This window comes from Lissotriton helveticus, chromosome 6, assembly GCF_964261635.1.
Source record: "Lissotriton helveticus chromosome 6, aLisHel1.1, whole genome shotgun sequence".
NCBI classification, from domain to species: domain Eukaryota; kingdom Metazoa; phylum Chordata; class Amphibia; order Caudata; family Salamandridae; genus Lissotriton; species Lissotriton helveticus.
The window spans coordinates 828740327-828763302 of NC_136067.1; the positions used below are offsets into that span (position 1 = coordinate 828740327).

General features: G+C 45.1%; 1 protein-coding gene and 1 pseudogene across 5 annotated transcripts in view; one reads left to right on the top strand and one right to left on the bottom strand.

Moving 5' to 3' along the window:
- Positions 1 to 22976, bottom strand: part of SOBP (sine oculis binding protein homolog) — a 389000-nt gene that overhangs the window by 32793 nt on the left and 333231 nt on the right. The gene's annotated exons all lie outside the window — the stretch shown is intronic.
- On the top strand, positions 5380 to 5904 carry LOC144761556 (ferritin heavy chain B pseudogene; annotated as a pseudogene).

Here is a 22976-nt window from a genome sequence, read left to right on the forward strand (position 1 = left end):
ACTGCATTGTTTTGTATCACCCTGCATTTCCTACAGGGAGTCCAGCAGAACCTCCAGCTGCTGGAATTACTTTCTCTGCTGTAACTCAGGAGTGTCGTCCCTGAAGTTCTGTCATAGGAAATCTGGCATCAGGGAAGGGATATATGTGGGTTCTATGAGGATATGTGCACATCAGTGCTTAATTAAAAAAAAAATAATAAGTACCAGGGCTCTTGCCAGGAGGCCACTGCAGCCTGCACCCCCGTTGCTCCTGCCATGCTGCCAATGACAGTATCAACACAACTACTAACCATCACACTCCTACACGTGTGTCAATTTGGACTATTTCAGGCCACCAAAGCTATAAGAAAGGTTTGGGGAGCAGGTAATAGTAATTTTTAATGTATGGTGAATTAATATTCAACTGTTGTTGTGGTTACCTCTACATTAGCCGGAGAACACCACCTTGTGGCAGACTGTCCCAAGCGCGGGTGCTGACAATTAATTGCCAGTGCCGAGCACTGGAAATCACTGGCACAAATTAAGCACTGGCATTTATGTAGAATTGTCACTGAGGCCTGACTGACTGGTTGCATCCTTCAAGCTTTGTGTCGGTGTGGGAACATGCCAACTACACAGGCTCCCTTTATGCTTCTTTTATATTTTTAAAAGCTATGCCAGCTTCACACTATGCAAAAGTGGGTGGGCTGGGGAAGGGGGGTTCAGAAAAATAAAACAAGAACGGAAAGAAAACGTATTCCGACTTGACAACTCAGTTCTGTGTGCTAAAAAAAACTCTACTTAGTGAAAGTCATTATTCACTTTATACAAAAAATTTAACTGGGGGGGAGGGTAGAGTTGATAAAGAGAAAACTTATCATACATCAAAAATACTCACATACACCAGTTTAATCAACACCAATACACCGCTTCATCACTCCTTGAATCTTCAGGAACAGCATAGCGCTGTGATGTGTTTTATTTAAAAAATACTAAGCTAACTGAGGTTATATTTGTTGACACATTTTTATTTACTTGGTCTGGAAAGGCAACATTATTGTCGGGTTGTTTCTTTAATTTCAACGCCACTGAATCTCAACTTCCATCCAATGAGCGCATGCATTCTCTGCCTTTCTGTAGTACAGTGTCACAGGACACCCTGCTGAACGACTGTGGAAGGGAGATGGCTGGGACAATATCACCTTCCACCCCTGCTGCCTTAACATCTACCCACCAGTAATGCCTTGACCACCACTGTTCTCTCCCAAAATGTTCTTGAACATCTAGAGCAGTGATACCCACATTACGGCCCGGAGGCCATCTGCGGCCCTCTTGGCCTTTACATGCAGCCGCCTTGATGAACAGCAGCATGCTACTGTCTAGTTGCTGAGCATTTATATTCAGAAAGAAATGTTAAATAAACGGGCAAGCATTTATTAACCTGCAAAGAAATGCTTGCCTACGTATTTGACATTTTATAGACCTCCTTACACAATACTTGACCCACCCAGACCCCCTATTGCCACCCTGCTGGCATCAGGGTGGCCCTCGGTCACACCACAGACCGTACTTTGTGTCCCCTGGGCAAATGTTTGCGAGTACCCATGATCCAGAGAAATGCTGCATTTTCAAAATATGTTGTGACAGTCTCTGGTAATAAGTTGAACATATAAAAAAAATACACAGGGTTAGGAATTTTTGTTGGGGGATTTTGAGAACATGAAAGGTTAAACGAGGTTTTTGAAAAAATCATTTGGAAAAGTAATATTGAAAAACACATACTATGATTTATAGTCACTCATGGGAGTGGGTACCCCCCACGATATGTGTGGAAAGCTCGTAGATGGTGCATTTTAATGCGTACTGGGCCAGCACCATTGCTTAAAACACAATAGGATTTAAGCTCACTGGATTGTGTATTCTGTCCTCAAGGATATCCTGAAAGAAGACACATGGCAATGGCATATAGCAGGAGCAGAGATCAGAACCTGTTAGGGGTTGTTTGTAAAAAAAACACAAAAGAAATGTACTGTGCAATGCATTTAGAAGTAGAGCCCTTTTTATAACAGTGTAGTCTTCAGCCTGGTCTTGAGAGAGGGGCCGAGGAAAAGGCATCCTTTTGTCGATACTGCAGAAGCTAACTCGGTTCCCGCACAAAATCGCGACATGCATTTTATTTACAAAAAGTTGCGCTGGCAGACATCAGAGAACTAGGATTGTTGCAGTACACCTGGGATGCATCGTCACCCTAAGTACAGGATTAATACACAACAGGACAGGCACTACATGGAATCAACCCGAGGCACCCAACATGTCACCACTACATTAGTACTGGAGGCTCACACCATGGGTACCATACTCTCAGGGGCGGCTGGTGACATTTGAAAGTGGTGAGGCGTAAACTAATTTGCATATTGCACCGCAGCGAGCGAGCCCGAACCACCTTGCATCCATCCATACATCATTCATGCATCCACCCACCCACCCATCCTGCATCCATACATCATTCATTCATGCATCCACCCATCCATCCATCATGCATGCATCCATGCATCCATCCATACATCATTCATGCATCCACCCATCCACCCACCCATCCTGCATCCATACATCATTCATTCATGCATCCACCCATCCATCCACCCACCCATCCTGCATCCATACATCATTCATTCATGCATCCACCCATCCATCCATCCACCCACCCATCCAACCTGCATCCATCATTCATGCATCTATCCATGCACCCAATCTCCCTGTTCAATTTCCTTTGCTGCGGCTCTTAGAAACTGGCCAATCACGTTTAAGCTGGGTCCCCCAACTCCACCATCTAATATATTCACATTCATTTTACCCTTACTGTAAACATCCGTGGTCTCTTTGGAGGAAAACTGACCTGACAGGAGTCTGCGAGAAACTGGCTATAAGTTTATGATTTACATCCCCACTGAACTTTTTCACACTGTCTACGGTCGATTAATAGCCACATTGCACACATCCGTACAGGGTGCACTCTTTACTTAAGACTGCACGCTTTTCTTCTTTCAGCACTGCAGTGCTGTCGGGCATCTTAAACAAATAAAACACGTCAAAACACTTTTTTCCTCCTTACTTGCGTGTGGTCACTCTTTTGCACAGCTCGTGTCAACAGGCTGCCATGTCCTCACTAATTGTTTCCATATTTCAGACAATCCTGGCGCTGCAGGGGCACAGGTTACTCTACGCCCAGAGCACGCCCATTAGGAGACCGAAGGGCTCCTAATGGGCATGCGCAAAAAAGCACGAACACAAGTGCGCATGCGCGGGCACGGGTATAAAATTCACCCTCCGTCCCCACGCATGCGCACTCGTGTTGCTGCCTGCCGACAATCATGTCAATCAACATGACGCCTCCCGACGTCATGCTGACTGGCATGCATTGTCAGTTCTCCCTCGGTGTCTCCTGCGGGCGGCTGCGGGCGGGAGTGCTACGCCCCCACGCCCCTATGGACGCACCGCGCCTGCATACTCTTATTGTTACTGCGCATGTACAGTACCAGCACTTTCCACCAGAGCTGAAGGCAGGGCTTTAAGTTGTCTGGGCCCTGCTGCTGCTCACCAAAAGCAGGTGCTGAGACGTGTCCCTATCAGGCTCTCCATTTTTGCCCTTAGGCTGAGAAAAAAAATCTTAACTCAGCAGTACCACCCTTTTCTGTCTGATGTAACGTCAAAGAGACTCGTTATAGTTCTTTCAGTCTCGTCATTTCAGAATGGAAGCACTTTCAATATTATATACAACAAAGCCATAGTTGTTGCTTATATATCTTATGCAACTAACAACCATTGACAAAGCCAATAGTTCTGGCTTATTGTAGGTATAATGTTACTTGTTGTATGATATATCTGAATGGAATGACAGAAATAGCAAAATACCAGTCAGGCGGCACACTATGCTCAGCACAGATTTTTTGCGTATGTGATTTTAAGCCACGCCCTTAATTACATTGGCCACGCCCCTTTGAGAGACCCGCCAGTTTTTTCATGCAAAGCCTTGTCTGAAGGCCTTCAACAGGGTCAGTACCACAACTTCTTCTTACAGGGCTTCTCAGCTCTTCTCAACAGCACACCTATACTCATAAAGGACAGTACCAACAATACTGCCTTACCTATACGTAACTCTAGCACCCATGCCATTACCTTTTCTGCAATCACTTTTGGACTTTTGCTTCTTCTATTGCCTCTTCACCCTTTTTTAACATTACAATGTCATTAACTTGACATATTTGTGTGTTGACATTTGATAGGACTTGCTTATGTAAGGTACAGGTTCGCTTTTTGGAGTATCCTGGAGCGAAACAAAGATGTTTATTGTTACTCACCTCAACAGTACTCATTGTATCGACTTTGGGACTGGAGGACAAAAAGCTGGGTGGGCCCACAGGGATTATAACCTGTGACAATGAGGTTAAACACAAGCTTCTGGAGTGGATGCTTCAGTCCAGTGAGCAAATTTCAGTGTTGATTAAATCATATTAATACATATTACCAATGCTTCTTAATACGGGTGGTAAACCTCCAATGAACAGAAGCAGCACCTTTCAACAGGACTGCTACACTTAAAATGGAATCTAGCAGCACTTCTCGGCAGGGCAGACAGACATACAGTGGACTGTACCAGCACTTCTCAGGAGGACTGCTTCAGTTTTAATACGCATTACCAGTACTTTTAATGGGGCTGATATATTATATATACAATTATTAGCAACAGCACTTCTGCTATACCCTGAGGGAGAGTGCTAGCACTTCTCAGCATGACTGTGATGTAGGTAACAGACAATCCCATTGCTTCTCGGCAGATCAGGGCTACTAGATTTTTACTTGGACAGTAGCAGCACGTCCCAGCAAAACTGCTGTGCTTAGAATAAAGAAGACCAACACTTCTAAGTAGGTCTACTATACATATAATGGACAGCAGCAGCACTTCGCAGCAGTTTAACCAGTCTTTTAATAGATAGTGAATAACATCTCAGTGGGGTTACAATACATTCGGTGAGGCAGTACAGCACTTTTCAGCAGGGGTACTAAATATTTATTCGGACATGAACAGTACTTCTGGCAGCAGAATAGTAACAGCTGTTTAGCACTTGTATTAATCAAACATGCAAAGATTTTTCAAATCGTGAAAGACTTTGTTTCACTCTTTGCAGACAGCTCATTGTTTGAAAATAAGCTGTTTTTGTTTGTATTTGCTATTTCTTCCAAGAAGCAGTGCAATACAGAAACACTGAGGTCCCTTCCCCTTTTCATACTCACATCATTGAATTCACCTTAAAAATAATTATTTTGTTAATACAATAAAAGTGGCCAAGCTTCAACAGTGATTGAACGGAACGTGGCTTCGAGTCCAGCGCTCTCCTGAAAACTTTATTCATTATTTACTTACATCTATTGCCAACAACCACACCATCAGCAACGCCATGGAGTCCCAGGTGCGCCAGAACTACAACCACGAGTCCGAGGCGGCCATCAACCGCATGATCAACACCGAGCTGTACGCCTCCTACGGCTACCAGTCCATGGCCTACTACTTCGACCGGGACAATGTGGCACTGAGCCACGTGGCCAAGTACCTCAAGGAGCAGAGCCACGAGGAGCGCGAGCACGCCGAGAAGTTCATGAAGTACCAGAACAAGCGCGGTGGGCACGTGGTGCAGCAGGATGTCAAGAAACCAGAGTGTGACGAGTGGAGCAACACCTAGGTAGCCATGCAGGCTGCCCTGCAGCTGGAGAAGACCGTCAACCAGGCCCTGCTGGACCTGCACAAGGTGGCATCTGACAACGTGGACCCCCACCTCTGTGACTTCCTGGAGTCTGAGTACCTGGAGGAACAGGTGAAGTTCATCAAAGAACTTGGCGATTACATCACCAACCTCAAGCGCCTAGGCGTGCCCCTGTTGCAGGGTTTCTGTACTCACACAGAACTGTGCACAGAGGAGTGGAACCTCGGCAAATTAGGATGTCCCAAAACTTACCTTAGCAACCAACTCACCCCTTACCGAGCTAGCTACAGTGTCTCATTGGACATATCAAACACCCAATGTTTAGACAAACCAGAACATGAACTTACAGTACCTCAGGGTACGTGGGACTCATGAACACTCTTTCGTTATATTATCATTACAAACCAGAACATGGAGTAAAGAAGACACATGTGCATTTGAAATGTTTATTTACTAATGCCGTCTTCTCAGGCGCAGTATCTTTGATAATACAAGTATACTTATTATCAGTAGCAAAATTATCAGCATAGTTACTAAGACATAAAAAGCGAATGGTGACAGCATGTTAACATGCTGTAATGAATAAGAGTTAACAACACTTATATCTCACCCTCCCTAACACATATATTATATTATTATCTAAGAAGGTCTCTTTGGGTTGTTTTAGGGCGGGCCCATACCTTAGTGTCCTAGCATGAAGGAATCACATCAGCATACACCAGCTCTCTCTGCATGTGCACCGCATCAAGTGTGTTAACAATTCTCGTGCAAAGCAATATCAATCCCGCCTCAAGCCCAAGTTGGCAAAGGCTGCACTTGTGTTATGACTATGAAGGCGTGGAGATCAGACCTCATAACAATTCCATATCGTGTTGCTCCTGAAACTTCAGCACTCTCCGTGCAGACATGGTTTATTAAACAAGACTGATATCAGAGCAATAACATATTATTCTCACATACACCACGGCAAACCACTAGGTTGAAAGCTAAGTCAACAATTAAGGGTCGTGTGCAGAAGTTGCAAGAAAGGAAAAATGGCGTTTAAATCCGAAATGTACCTATGCTAACTTAACACGATATAAGGATATATAGGAGCTATACAACACCCCCCCATGATCCGAGAACGGACTAAATAAGGTAACAGAAGTGCCATCACATGAGAGCAGAATCCATTTATAAACGAGCATGAATAAAAATTCAATTATAAAAACTAATGCCAAAAAATAGCCCACAAATATAATGTGGCTCAAGCCAATAGGCAAGCAAAAATAAAATGTCTTGACCAAAAGTCAATAAAATCAAGGAAATGCTATCAATCAGCATGTCAATTTGAGGCAGTGTCTATGATAAGACTGTATATGAAAAGTAAGCTGCAACAGCCTCCAGGAGGAAGTCACTGTCCTCATCCGAAAACAGTTCAGCCATCCAATTTAAAAGATGAAAGGAACATACGTGATCTTCCAGCACCGGATCCTCTATAACCATCAGAGGACAGCTCGGTGGGTTCTCAAGAAAACTTAGTTCCAAGAAATTCTGCGCTGCCGACAACACATCCCAGGGACCCATTAGTCCATGTGCCACCGCCAAGGCCATAACCCTTTCGTCAGAACAAACCAACTCGTGAGCAATGATAGGACTCATCAGTTGATTAAAATCGACGTCAGAAGATGCTGGTCCGCAGAGACACAAATCAATGGCCCAAAGGAAATCACAGGTCAGACAGCGAAATACAGGCTGGACACAGGTGAAATAGGAGAACCGAAAAGATAATCCAAACGCCGTGCTTAGAGTCGCCAACGGCAGTGTGCCATAGTAATCAAGCATGCGGTTGCGAAACCGCGTCAGCAGTAGCTGTTCGTGGTCTAGCACAGGAAGGGCATCCATATTTAAAAAGGCAGAAAACCACCAATGCGCCAGCCGCTAATGCAAGCAAAAACGGGAACCCTCCAAACAAGGATGAAAAAATAGAATGGAAGAAAGCAGGGATGACTCCAAAAATCTTCTCAAAGGAAGTCACGAGACCACCGCTAACAACTTTAAAAAAATGTGCTAGGCCCGTTGTGGAGGATGCGTTAAAGATAGAACGGACCATGGCTCCGAAATGCAAGGGCAAATCAGTGTTTAAAAGAGCCTGAACCTCCGTGCGGGTGTTAGCAATGTGAAGCACGAAAGTTTCACGGGCCGAGCTCAAGGCCACCTCTTTCTGGGACAATAGAGCTCTTATTCTAGCCATGCCGCTGAATTCTGCTCCCAAGGTCGGTATCTGTGGCCAAATGGAAGACTCCCTATGTTCACGTGTGGGAGGATAAAGAACATTTCTGCAGCAAATAACTCGCTCACTAACCGTTACTATGAAAGCTATACCTTTAATTAAACCACAGCAGTTTTCATTATTGAGCATTAAATAACTACCATTCTCCAACAATTTAAACGTGGGGATGATAGCAGGAACTGGCGTGCCCTGTAAAACGCAAGCCATATTCGGTCGGTCCTTGTTACATGAACCGTGTAACTGTATGTGTCTGCACATTAAAGAATGATCTGGCGTCTCAGTACACTCATCCCCTGTTAGATAAACCTCTTGTTCATCCTTGAAACATCTGTATGTGTATGGGAGTGACCAGACCTCATGAAGAAAACCGCTACCTAAGGGTTCAAAACGACCTATTGGCACATATTTCATACAATTTGAAAACTTATATAAAGCAAACGGCAGCGTTATTAAACCGTGGATAAGCCACGTAGCAGCAGTGGTCTCTGCCACAGAAAAAGGTAAAGATTCCAATCTTTCAATATGGAGCATAGAAAAGGAAGCATCACGCATTGAAAGCAAGCGTTGTTTGTCTGTCAAATTAAACGGTGCAAATAAAGAGGAAACGTTCATGTATCCCCAGGGAACTTTACCCATTTTTAGAGTCTGTAGTGTCCATGCAAACTGCATGATTGAACGTAATTGATTTTGACCATGGTATAATACAGACACTTCATCATGCACAATATCAACAACAGACGACACAATATTATCTAATGTGTAAATTCTAGAGGAAAGCACGTTAATGCTATTGTCAACCACTGCAAGCACTTTCTCAAGATTTGCCTGATCAATAGCCCTAAGGCGTGAAGCAGCCTCAATCTGTGAGAGTTTCCAAATTTCATTGTAAACACCATATAACCACCTTTTCGACCTGCCACTAGCTGGGCCCTTAATGAAATCATTCAAATCCACGTCTGCATTCAGTTTGGAAAGGTGATACTTAACCGCAGGTAAAGTTGAATGTTTCAGCCAAGCTTGACACAACTTGCCAACTGAGTAAGAGGTGACAGTATGACTCAAATCAAAACGGGGATCAGATCTAACAGTCTTAAAACCGTCAGTTATATTTAAAAATCTCTTTTGGCAAGAATCAGCACTACGGTGCCAAAGCAGCCAACCCTTGGGATTCATACTGGAAATGTTAAAGGAGGAATTCAGAAGCAGAGCCTGTATATCTCTAATGGACAATTTAGTAAAATTACTCCAATTCTCATATTCCTCCAACTCCGGGAAAGACGGGGTGTTTAACCTTTTAGATGTAGCCAATCCAAAGCACGTGGTCTGGGAAATGGTTTCATTTAAAAACCACATATGATTTGGGATGAGACATGCACGGTGCAAAGCCTCAGTGCCTTGTACCTGCCAGGCCCTTGAGCCCCAAACTGATTTAAGGTCTATGGTATCCTTCCATAACTCATACCCTCCAGTAACTAATTGATCCAGGAAGGCCTTTGAATATAACAATTTTGTATTTGTAAGTCGAACCTTGGACAGTGGCTGTTTGTGAAATTTAAAATAAAAGGACTCGGGATTGGACTGATTAAAGTCAGTGAAATAAGTATACTTTTTAAGAAACGTTTCTGAACTCCCTTGTGTTGGTGCTGGGCAATGTTCCCACTGAGTAAAATTAACCGCATCCCTTCGGGAAGATGTCTTGTGTAAGAAGTGATTGCCATAATGTTGGTAACAGAACAATTCACCATAATTAGCAGATTCTAAATATAAATCCTCAGCATCAAAAGCAGCATAATATTTCAAATCAGAAAACAAACTTTCCACAGCATTAACATCCCAATCATCAGAACGAATGTTTTGTTTCACCACATCCCCCATATTAACTCTTAGTACATTAGGGACATTAACGACTTCCGTTGGACCATGTATCTGAAAACGAACTGCATCCCACGCGATTCCATCCAGAACAGGCCACGCTGTGATGTTAACCAAAGTCAAGTCTCTTTTTAATCTGTGTGTAGAATGTGAAGAGGAAAGTGGGGCCAAAGTTCCATTCAAATGAGTAATGCAAGTTCTCTCCTCGACATAGTGTCCATTCATAATGCGAAAAAAATAAAACACAAAACCAATTGACATAAAAAGGTAAACTGAAAAAAGGACCAGCCAAATGTATATCCAAGGAGGTATCAAAAAATGTTTTTTAAACAGGCTAGCATATACTGCAATTTTAGAGGGTTTTTTCGAGGCAAGGGAAGCAGAGTCAAATGAAAATCTGGATTCCGTGGCTAAACGAGCTTGCAGGTCAGGCATGGACAAATCAGTGGGGTATGTATAGTCTGTCTCATCAAGGTTAGTTCCTGGTAAATTATTCAATAATGGACTGGAAACAGCAGGTAATTCGATGGCCACCTCAGGTTCATTATTAGAAGCAGTGGGCATAATTGAATTTCTCACAATGGAAGGACAGGAAACAGCCGGTGTCATGCTAAGAAGAATCGGCCACTCTGTGTATCTTGACATTGTCAATAGAAATAAACCTGTTTTCCTTACGACCTGGAAGTGGTGGTAAAATGACTGTTCTTGTGCCCTTCACTCCAAGCACTGGGACCGGAGCTCGATAGGAGGGACCAAACTCTTTCTTGTTGTCGATCTTCTCTCGAACCAGTTCTCCAACTTGGGGTAGCCAGCCAACTACCGGGATCTGCAACGCATCATCCGATGTGGAGGGCAAATGTTCCTTTGCAAGAGTGTCTCTCGTCTTTTGTAGATTCTGTAAAACATTGCAATGTTCATCTGCGTCAAAGGAAGTGGCGCGAACCACAGAGTCTAGACCGTCAAGGTCAGGGACGTACATCTTGATGCCAAAGAGCATTTCGTATGGGGTCCGCCCACCCAGAGACCTTCTAGGGAGATTATTAAGAGCACGCTGCACGCCATAGAGGTGAGCCAGCCAGTTTCTGCCAGTGCCTATAACTCGGGCTGTCAAAGATTGCTTTAAATCACGGTTCATTCGTTCAACTACACTATTACCCTCGGGTCTGTAGGGTGACGAAAACTTGACTTGGACCCCCATCGAAGTCATGGCATCCTTATACGCCTTAGAGGCGAAAGCCGGACCCTGATCCGAATGGAAGGTACCACAGGCAAAAATCCCTATAAAGATACGCAAATCTCTGATGACAGTCCGGGAATCAGCGCTGCGATGTGGCCATACCCACACAAAGCGTGTGCATGAGTCAACTGCTACTAAGATGTATTTATACGCAGTATCAGATGAAAATGGACCGCAGTGATCTAAATAAACACAGCCTAGTGGTTTATTAGAAATGTACAACTGAGTCTGAGGCGGACGCGTAGCAGTTGAAGGTTTAATCTGCTGGCATATGTCACAAAGAAGGACATAATCACGCGTCTGTTTGTACAGTCCCCGCCACCAGAAACGTTGTTGTAGTTGCGTTACAGTGGCTGAGACGCCCGCATGCGCAGACGCCACACCTTCATGAGCCGCTGTAATCAAGTCTGTTCTGCGATCCGAGTTGGGAATCAGCCGATCCCCAACTTCAGGAATTGTCACAAAAGGAACCTTTTCGGGACTTAAGTGGTATTTATACTTCGAAGGGAATCCCGAAGGATGTTTACTTCCCATCTCAGAGGCAGCAACCGCTGCCAAGATGTCGCTATCAATCTTGGTTTTAGACCTAGTAACTGCTGCAACTAAGTATGTAGATACTGCTGATTTCGCTGCTTCATCAGCAAGCGAGTTGCCAACAGCGTGAACTCCCACGCGCTGATGACCGAGAGTATGAATCACATAAACGAGTGGCAACATAGCCTTAAGCTCTGCCACTCGAACCCAGATCATTTTATGTTTTATTGTGCTACCCTTGGAATCATGAAAATCATTTTGAATCCAAAAGAACAAGTTTTCATTGTAAGATTGGACACAGTAGTAAGAATCACTTACAATTAGAGTAGTAACACTTGGATCTGCGTACTCCAAAGCTAGTAAGAGAGCACGAAGCTCTGCCAATTGTGCGGTGCAATCGCCCAGGGGCAACGTGTGTACCTCCCTGGAAATGAACTCATCATTCAACATAGCACCGACCACAATGGCGCATGCGGAAACGTAGGCATGTTTAGAGCCATGCGCAACCTGCGCCGACCCATCAGTGTAAATGATGCAATGGAAGTCCTCCAAAGGTCGCATCGCCAGAGGAGCAGGGTGAACAAATTCATACTGCAAGAACTCCTGCGACCGTAAGGAAGCGTCAAAAATAAACATGACATCCGTGGATGACAATGACGCAGCCCACTGAATCCACCGAGGGTGCAAAGCTTTTGAATTTGGTACACTGGCTTTCGTGACTGCCTCCAAATGAGGACAGGGTGTTACCACTAGCATGCGTTTCCCCTGTGACAGAGCACGTTCCTTTAGAATTGCCATCTGTACAGCAGTTAAAACCCTTTCCACTGTGGGAAACCGCATCTCAGCCGAAGTGTACAAGTGTGACTTGTAAGCAATAGGTACCGTGTCACCTTCATTAAAAGTGAGGTACGTGAAACCCACCGTCCCAGGAATTATTCTTATGACCAGGTTGGTGTGGTTATCACGAGTCAGTAAATATTTAGAAGCGAGCAGATCAGCCTGCAAGGATTGCAAAATGGCTGAATGCTCAGGCAGCCAGCATGATTTTGAGAAAGTTGGTTGTATCAAAGCATACAAAGGCTTGATACGCTGGGCATATTCCGGAATGTAAGTTCTGCCGAAATTCAAAAAGCCCAGTAAAGACTGTAGTTTTTTCAGTGTCGTTGGTGCGCGCAATTGTGCGCACTTCTCTAAGAAGTGAGGAGCTAAACCTCTACCTTCATTGTTGAGCTCATAGCCCAAAAACAACACTGTGTGTTCAGCAATGTGCGATTTTGCAAAGTTGAATTTGTAACCCATGTCTGCGAAGTTGCAAACAAGTGAATTTACACGACACAGATGCTCCCAAATATCGTCGTCTGTGAGATATATGTCATCCACATACGAAAAAGCATCAGGGTCGAGTGCCTCCAGAATAGAGACAATGCGAGCGGTAAATATACCAGGACTATTCTTGTAGCCCATTGGAAGACGCCGGAATTGCTTTTGGACTCCAGCGCTTGTAAAACTGGTCCATTGGGAGCTAAGGCTGTCCAATCTGTGGGCATAAAAACCATTGGATATGTCAAGCGTTGTCTTGAAACGCTTACGCACGAGACTATCCACTAGGGCAGAGCCGTGGGTATTCTGTACTGCACAGTTACGGCAATGCGAGTTTAAATGCCGGTAATCCAAAACCAAACGATATGATCCGTCAGGTTTATTCACAGTAAAAAGGGGATTATTCATCGGTGACACACACGTTTCAATAACTCCCTGATATTCCAATTGTTCAAGGATTTCCGCGACGGAAGATTTTGCTTCACGCCGAATGGGATATTGAGGTTGAGGCTGCGGCTGAGACCGCAACGGAATTTCGTGGCAAGGCGACAATTTATCCCAACCACATTGGTTACGGTACAGAGCCGGCGCGAGAGCCCGAGCCCACTCTTCTGCAAAATGCTGCGCATGCTCTTTCGAGACAGTGTTCGCGAAACTGGGTAGGATCACCTCCTCCCCTCGCGGCGCCGCGAGCACAAAAGGTGGGGGCCAGTCAGCCTCCGAAAGCAAAATATCATATGTAGAAGACAGATTCTCCCAAAATACACCTTTAACGGTACGCTGTATGTCACCTTCAATTAACAGGACAATTTCATATAGTCGTTCAGGGGGAGCAAGTCTCGTATCCGCTGTTTCTATCACAACGTAGACTTCAGTCGCTGTCACCCTCAGTAGTGGACGCAGCGCCTCTCTGACTATGGTTATCTCCGCCGCGCTGTCCAGCAAGGTCAGAGCCCACGTCAGATTCCGAAGCCGCGTTCTCACTATCTGTGGCATATCGATGCGCTGTTAAGGCTGCGACTTTCTTTTTCGCAAACTGCGGACGCCTAGGCGTAGAATCCTCCTGCTTCACTGCGCCGTCCGTCTGGCGGGACTGACCACGTCCTTGTTGGCCACCACGTCCACGTCCACCCCCTCCTCCTCCACCGGTCTTCGGGGCCGATGTGTCCTGAAAGGAACGAGGAGAGCGTTGATCAGAACCCTGAAAACGATCAGGTGATTTAATCATCGCGCGGTCGCGCAAATCATAAACTTTTTCGGATGGCGCAGGAGCTTGTATTGCAGGAAAAGGACCCTGAGTCTGCACTGTCTGCTTCCCCTGTGTCTGTTTTTTAGGCCAATTCGATTTCTTGGACTTGGGCTGGGCATCTGTCACTGCAGATTGTCCCTGTGGTTGTTTTTTATCCTTCACTGGAAAATATTTCAGACCTCTACTTGTGCGGCCAATAGTTTTATAAGCGGCCACTACAATCTTTGCTAACTGGCGGGGTTTGTCGGCATCGGGCAGAGCAGCCAAAGCATTCGACACCTGAAAGTTAACTGCATCTCCTTTAACATTGGAGAGAATGAGATCACTTACAATCTCAAAAGAACCACACAGGCGCATACCCAATTCCACAGCTGCCTCTGGACCGTGATCATTCTGAACACGTCTAATGATTTCAGGCAGGGCATTCATAGACGGGGTGCCGAAGCACCTCGTATAAACTGCCGCAAAAGTTTTTCCCCAGCTTTCACAGTCAGCAAGTTCAGGAGTAATATCCTTCGGTAGAGTAATCGTCAACATTCTATGTTTATCAGCAGGAGTAGAATTCGGAAAAACCGCCTCCAGTTGATCAAACTTCTCCGCTAGCCAGAATGGGAAGTCATCGTTGTCAACAGGACGCGCACCAAAAACCGAATTTACCATCACAGGATTGAGACGCATTCCGCCTCGTTCCATGGGAGCGGCCGCACCCCCCGTGGGGACCACCAGGAAGATGTCGACCAATGTATTGCACTAAAGCACGAATCACGGAAATGGAAACTACATGTAGCCTGCGAATTTCTGCCAGGGTACAAGCCCCGTGATTCGGGTGCGGGGTAAAGCCACCCAACGCAGGCCAATTAGTACCTGGAATTGAGAGTGGACCTAACCTCGCACGGGACAAAGAGTGGGGGAGGGCGCCATCAAACCAAACTCGATGCTGCCAATGATCAATAGGTATTTCCAATGCCCTGTATGGCGTATATTCAGCCGGGACATCCGAGGCGGTGTAGGAGTGGTACAAACCAGAATTAGCGTCCACAGCCGGAAACGTAACCCAAGAGTAAAACAACTCGTAAGGAAACGCCGGATCTGCACTTACCACGAAAATCACAGCCATCCCATCTACTGGGACCTGGTACGTCTGAAGATGGTTGCGTACCGCTACGCGACTATGCTGCGCAATAGCCACCGCTGCCGCCATTACAGAATTGGAAACAAGAAAACACAAAGAATACTTTGTAGCACAACTGGGTAGTAATTCAAAGAAACCGTTTAAGTAAGAATCAAGCTTGAATAAAGACCTATTTCAAAAAATAGGTAGGTTTCACCAACACCCCGTTTTCCGGAAACGGATGTGAAGGGGTTAAGGCATGAACGATAAACTACTCGAGTGTCATGATATAAGACCACCGAAACCGTTGGGCGCCATGTTGCAGGGTTTCTGTACTCACACAGAACTGTGCACAGAGGAGTGGAACCTCGGCAAATTAGGATGTCCCAAAACTTACCTTAGCAACCAACTCACCCCTTACCGAGCTAGCTACAGTGTCTCATTGGACATATCAAACACCCAATGTTTAGACAAACCAGAACATGAACTTACAGTACCTCAGGGTACGTGGGACTCATGAACACTCTTTCGTTATATTATCATTACAAACCAGAACATGGAGTAAAGAAGACACATGTGCATTTGAAATGTTTATTTACTAATGCCGTCTTCTCAGGCGCAGTATCTTTGATAATACAAGTATACTTATTATCAGTAGCAAAATTATCAGCATAGTTACTAAGACATAAAAAGCGAATGGTGACAGCATGTTAACATGCTGTAATGAATAAGAGTTAACAACACTTATATCTCACCCTCCCTAACACATATATTATATTATTATCTAAGAAGGTCTCTTTGGGTTGTTTTAGGGCGGGCCCATACCTTAGTGTCCTAGCATGAAGGAATCACATCAGCATACACCAGCTCTCTCTGCATGTGCACCGCATCAAGTGTGTTAACAATTCTCGTGCAAAGCAATATCAATCCCGCCTCAAGCCCAAGTTGGCAAAGGCTGCACTTGTGTTATGACTATGAAGGCGTGGAGATCAGACCTCATAACAATTCCATATCGTGTTGCTCCTGAAACTTCAGCACTCTCCGTGCAGACATGGTTTATTAAACAAGACTGATATCAGAGCAATAACATATTATTCTCACATACACCACGGCAAACCACTAGGTTGAAAGCTAAGTCAACAATTAAGGGTCGTGTGCAGAAGTTGCAAGAAAGGAAAAATGGCGTTTAAATCCGAAATGTACCTATGCTAACTTAACACGATATAAGGATATATAGGAGCTATACAACACCCCAGAATGGCATGGGCAAGTACCTGTTTGACAAGGACACCCCGGGGGAGAGCATCTAAGCTCCCCCGGGAGGGAACAACAGCCCGCTGTACACACCAACAAAGCCTCATTGTTCTGTCATTTACACTTCTGTGACCCTATCAAAAAAGTGTATGTGAAGTGGGGTTCTTGTATATATATATATCCAGATATATATATATATATATATCTGGATATATATATATACAGCGGCTGCTGTGCTTGTCAATATACAGCGGCTGCTGTGCTTGTCAACATGTTTCCAAAAAATAAAGGTTTACAGGATCAAAAAAAAAAAATGGCCAAGCTACTTCTAAAGTGCAGGCTCAGATATGGTTAGAGTGTTATTTATCTAAAATTTGGAAAACTTAAGCAATTCAGATTGCCCAACACAAAGGGCATGGTGCTTGGAACTAACACTTGTGAAGAAATTAGGCGGGCCTCGGGGGCAGTCTTGAAGCCGGAAAGCATGACACTCTTAAAGTTAGGTGACATACAAACCAATCCAAGATGGACTCTGATATCTATGGGCCAAGTCAGCCTGAGCTCAGCCTCGTGCTCCACCTACGACTTTTCAATAAAACAGACCTGACCGCCACATTGAGACTAAAAATACTATCTTCAACCACAAGTGCGACCCATCATTGGTCTTCCTTACCTCAGTGTGAAAAGTAGTACGATAGATCGGCTAAAACAGGCCCTGCCCACTCTCCCGATAAGCGGTCCCCTACGTGTTTATTAGACGGTAAACGAGTTGAAGTGCATAATGTATGAAGTTGCATGTTACGTAATATAAAATTAAACGATTTTTTCAGTGCACTATTTATTTATAAAGCCATGCGTGTATCCAAGAGCTTTACAAATGTTTCTGGAAATAGGAGACAGGTAGAATAAACATCAACATAATCGAGGACGGAACAAGGTGTAACAGCTACCCCGGTGAGGGGAGAGATCACCTTAATGTCCAAAACGACAAAATCAAAAAAATAAGAACATAACATGCGAGGAATAAGCATGGGCGAAGACAATGTGACGTATCGGGTCCAGGAGTAGAGTTGTGAGTTCTAGAGCAGACATTTGTTTGACTGTAGCACTTTAGCTTCTTCCTTGAATGATGTAGTTGAGGGGTTCAGTCTGATTTCAGGAGGCAGAGCAAAAAATTGAGGCTACTGGATTGTAAGCAGTCACAAGGTTCACTACCCACGCTGGCGAACAGTTACATTCGATGAAGTGATGTTTTAAAACTGTTGAATTGCACGTCTCATCACCGTTATAAGAATATTTTGGATTGCTCGTTATGGATGAGGGATTCATGTGGTGATTAACAGATGACTAAGAGATATTTGCATTTGTGGTATAAATGGAGACAAGCAGATGGAATGTGACCACGATTAAAGGATTTTGAAGTCACACGAAGGGTCCCATTACTAAACGTCTGCGCTGTTACACAATTCTTTGTGCCTTGTTATGTTTGAATAAATGTAACACTGTGCCATGGTCACTCCATTCCATGTGCACCCCCTGCCAGGCTGTGTCCCAGGAGGGGCTGCTTCTTTTGCAGAGGGTCCCATGTCTGTCCGCACACAGTGCTGTCAGCTAGGGATGTGGGCAGTACGGCAGGTTCAGGGAGGAGATAGCCAGAGCAGGTGCTGATGTATCTTGTCAATGCTTGAGCTTCTGACTGTGTTTTTTTTAGAACTTGTGAATGGTATGCAAGGAGTTGGAGAAGTGCAATTAAGTTGATCAGGTGTGGTCAGCAGTTTCAGGAGCAGGTGTTTTTTTCAGGCAGTTTCTGAAGGGAAGGACTGGCGTTCTTTTTTGGTCCTTGCTTCCAAACACTGGGATGAGTTACATTTTTTTCGCAGGCCCATTTCTTCGGAACACAATTAAAAAAAACACACACACTTTAAAAAGTGCCTATTTCAATCTGCATATCTTTGATCAGGTAGTTGCCTTGTTACGGAGGCAGCTGTTGCGTAATATAAATATCATTTCATTCTTTCAAGGATCTGAGGTGGGTCCTTTCTGATACTTTAAGGGCCACCATTTCAGAACTTTAGGACTAAGCCAGAAAAGCAGGCGGATAGGTTGTAGGTTTTCTTGCACCAAATTGTTACAAACTGCAGATGACTGGTGCTTTGCAGGTGACTCCTCCCCCCTTCATCTGTTTTCTGTTATTTGGGGACGTTCAGTTTCAGAGCTTTGGCAATAATGCAGGCAGATCTGCAAGTACATTGGGCTTCAGCTGGGAGCCTCTAGAGAACGAAACGCACAGGTGTGATGTGGTCCAATGTCCTCGCATCTCAGTGCTTCATTCTCGGAGGACCACTGCAGCCTGCGCTGCCAAAGACAGTACCAACATAACACCTGACCATCACACTCATACAAGTGTGACAATTCAGACTATTTCTGGCCACACAAAGCTATAATAATGGGATGCGAAGCTGGTATTATTCGTTTCCAATGTTAATTGACCTAATAAATATGATTGTTGTGCTGCTTTCATAATTAACCCCTTCCGTGCTGCGAACGTTCAACGGACGTCGCGTGCACTACTTTGGTAGTGCTGCGCACGTCCGTTGAACGTTCCGACCCCACCCGCTTAATAGAACGTTCCGCACCAGCGTGGAACTTTCGAAGCAGCGGAGGGGTTAAACAAACAGTGCCAACATGTGGTCACTAGTGCCTGTGTTGACAGTCACTAGTGCCGGTGTTGACAATTAAGTGCTGGAGCGAGAACCGGAAAGCACTGGCTCAAATTAAGCATTGTTGCCTCTCTTACCAGTCTTACAGCTGTATAAAGGGTAGCTTTCAGTGGGGCTATTCAGATAGCAGAGCGTCCAGTGAGAATGGTGATCCCATAATTCTAGTCTTGAGATTACCAGTGCCTTTATGACCTGTTCTAGACATTCTTTGGAAATGAGAATTGTGACCAATTTAATGAGTTTTAAATCGGGTTGAGCTCCTTTTTCCACTGATTTTATTTGTGTGTCTATGTTTAGTCTGCTATTTAGTATGAAGTCCAACGATTTTACGTGGTTTATCAGTTCGGAGCAAAACGCACCTTTTTTAGAAGTTAAAGCCCGCCTTCTTTCATAGTATTGTTTTTAAGGTTGACGCAGATTAGCAGGAATTTGTTTTTGTTTTTTATGAGATTCAGATCCTTCGGCTTACTATTTTAGAGAGCCATTCCTATAGATAATTGGCAAAGGTGCGACTATTAATCCTGAAGTATATTGGTGTGTCATCTGCATATGGGTAGAAAAAGATGTAGAAGGTGCATAAGAATTGTCCAAGAAGTTCAAAATATAGGTTAAAATTACAGGGACAGTACTGTCCCTTTTTAGCAACCAAAGGGCTTTTTGCATAGTGTTGGTATGCATCATTTAATATTATTTATTTATTTTAAGGTTTTATACAGTACAAACATGCACATTTCATCCGCTCTATTGCACCATGAAAAGAAACAAGGGAGACAACTAAGGGTTGACGGAACTCGCGGAGATTCTGCAAAATTCTGCTAGTGTGTAGAATCAGCATATCGTGCTGATTTTTAGCGCCTGAAACTTGCTACGCACTACAAAATCAGTGGAAGTGGCACCACACGCACCAGAGGGCGCTGCTTCTTTGCTGCTGTTCGAATAGATTTTCTACTCGAACAGCAGCTTTCTCACTGCAAACAGTCACGATTGCCCTTGACCAGTCTCGTTGAGAAAAACTCACTGGGTGGCACCCTAACGCCCGAAATTCTCACTAGGGGACACCAATTCTCGCTCACCAACTTAACGCTGGTGAGCCGTGGGCGTGTAAAAACACCGCCAAGCGGCAGGTGGTGGAGATTTGCTGGAACCCGGATTTCAAGCGTAACACAGAGTGTGCAAAACTCCGCAAACTCCGCCGGCATAGCAGTAGTTATTGCTCACCCCTAAAGACAATGGTGAAACTTCCAGGTTTTCTGTCAGCTAGTCATGGGACTGGTCGAAAAAGTAAGGACCAAGTTCTCTCCAATCAGAGCTGTTCACCTCACAATTTTACTTCCCAGATTCATCAGCAGGGGCACCTCCAAAGTCGAAACTTTATCCTGATCTTGAGGTTCACAGTAATATAGTTTGGCCTACGAAGGAACCTCGGCCAAACTCCTGAAACAACTGCAATGCACAGAGAACGCCTCGGCACGCCTGATCCTCGACATCCCACGCCGTAACCACATTACACCCCACCTGAGAGACCTGCACTGGCTTTCCGTCAACAAGAGGATCACCACACAAGGCACTCCACAACACCGGACCGGCATACCTCAGCAGATGACTCACCTTTTACACCCCCAACCGCAAGCTCTGCTCCACCGATCTTGCCTTCACCACCGTTCCCCGCATTTGAAAGGCGTCCTTCGGTGGCAGATCGTTCTCCCAGACCTGAAACACCCTCCCCATTGCCCTACAGCAGACTCAGGACCTGCTAACCTTCAGGAGACTAGTCAAGACCTGGCTATTCGAGCAGTAGCAGCCTCCCCCCCCCAGCGCCTTGAGACCCTCACGGGTGAGTAGTGAGTTCTACAAATGTCTGATTAATTGATTGAAACAGTAAGCACTTGCTCAATATGAGTGCTGCGACATTCTCCATATGTCACAGGCAGCTGAAGTACTGGCTAGGTTGACAATCTGTATACAAACTTGTAGGGTTGGTGTTGGGAGGCATCATGGGCTGCCACCTCTGAAACTAATATTGGCTTTCAAGCTGGTACAAAGGACATATTGTCATGCCTTGGCCATTGGGAACAGGGTGGGTGAAAATCAAATGGCCTGGAATATGGGCATACACATTCCCGAAGGTTTTTTTGTCCAGGGTGGGCAAATCTTTCTGACCCTACACACATCAGCTCTAAAAGGAGTAAAGGTGCAGGTGGAAAGATAGGCAGCAGATCATATACAGGTGTGCCAAATGTGAAGCCTTTGCTGATTCCTAAAGATTTGTAATTAAGGGAACGCAGGAAAAAATGCATGAGTTATCTATGGTGAATAAAAATGTTGACAGACTAGAAGCGCACCAGGCACCAGCTTTGCAGGATGCCCACATATCCTTGCAAGAGTCTTCAAGATCTGATTTCGATACGCAATTCCTGAAAAAACGAGTAATAGTGAGCATGGGGCAATAACTCCAACTAATGGGATAAAATCAGAATATTTTATTATCTACCAAACAAATGTTAGCTGTACGGTTGAAAGTACTGCAGTCATTTCAATGTAATACTTACTTATTAAATGAAGATTGATGATATCTACTTTGTCTACATTTTGCAAATGTTAAAGAAATTGACCGCTATGGTGGTTTGGTGAGCTTTGCAAGGGCACCTTAGGGCTGGGCATCACCTTTGAATTGATAGGGGTGGACAGGGGACAGTGGCAGTGTTCCAGGTCCGCTCGCGGTGCAGTCCGCGAACAGTACGATTTTAATTGTGTTTTTAAACATACTGCTCAGGCTCTTTTTACTTGGAGGTAACACTGTATGGGAAGAACTGTGTAAGCACCCTTACCTGTACTCGATCTTTGGGTCTCCCTGCCTCGGTCCGACACGGTGTTTACCGTTGCGCGGAGGGCGGGGGAGACAGAGACAGGTACTTCCGGGAGGGCAGCGGTCTAGTTGTGGGGAGGGTTCTGCTTAAAAACAGCTTGGCAGAGCGGCCGCGCTGTGGACAGTGGCAGTGTTCCAGGTCCGCTTGCGGTGCAGTCCGTGAACAGTACAATTTTAATTGTGTTTTTAAACTTACTGCTCAGGCTCTTTTTATTTGGAGGTAAAACCGTATGGGAAGAACTGTGTAAGCACCCTTACCTGTACTCGATCTTTGGGTCTCCCTGCCTCGGTCCGACGCGGTGTTTACCGTTGCGCGAAGGGCAGGGGAGACAGAGACAGGTACTTCCGGGAGGGCATCGGTCTAGTTGTGGGGAGGGCTCTGCTTAAAAACATCATGACCTCGCGACCGCGCTGCGGGCACCTTCGGCGCGCCAAAGGCAAGCCCGTCTGTGCTCGTCCGCGGCCGACCGGGGCTAGGGGCCAGAACTCCTGCCGGTTTCAGCCTGAGACGCCATTACAGCCCAGGGAGGCTACGCGCTCTTTGCCCAAACCTGGACAAGAAATTTAGGCATAGTATTAATGTTGAGGGGGAGACTTGGCAATGCAGTCACTGCTTTTTCGGGGCAGAAGCACAAGCAGAGATTAGAGAAGGCAGTAATACACTCAGGCTAGCACTTATCAATTGTAGATCCTTAAGGAAGCATAGATTTGAAATATGTGACCTACTTTTGGAAGATCAAATTGATGTCCTGTTTCTTACGGAAACATGGCTGGATGTTGACTCTGCGCCTGAAATCTTGGAG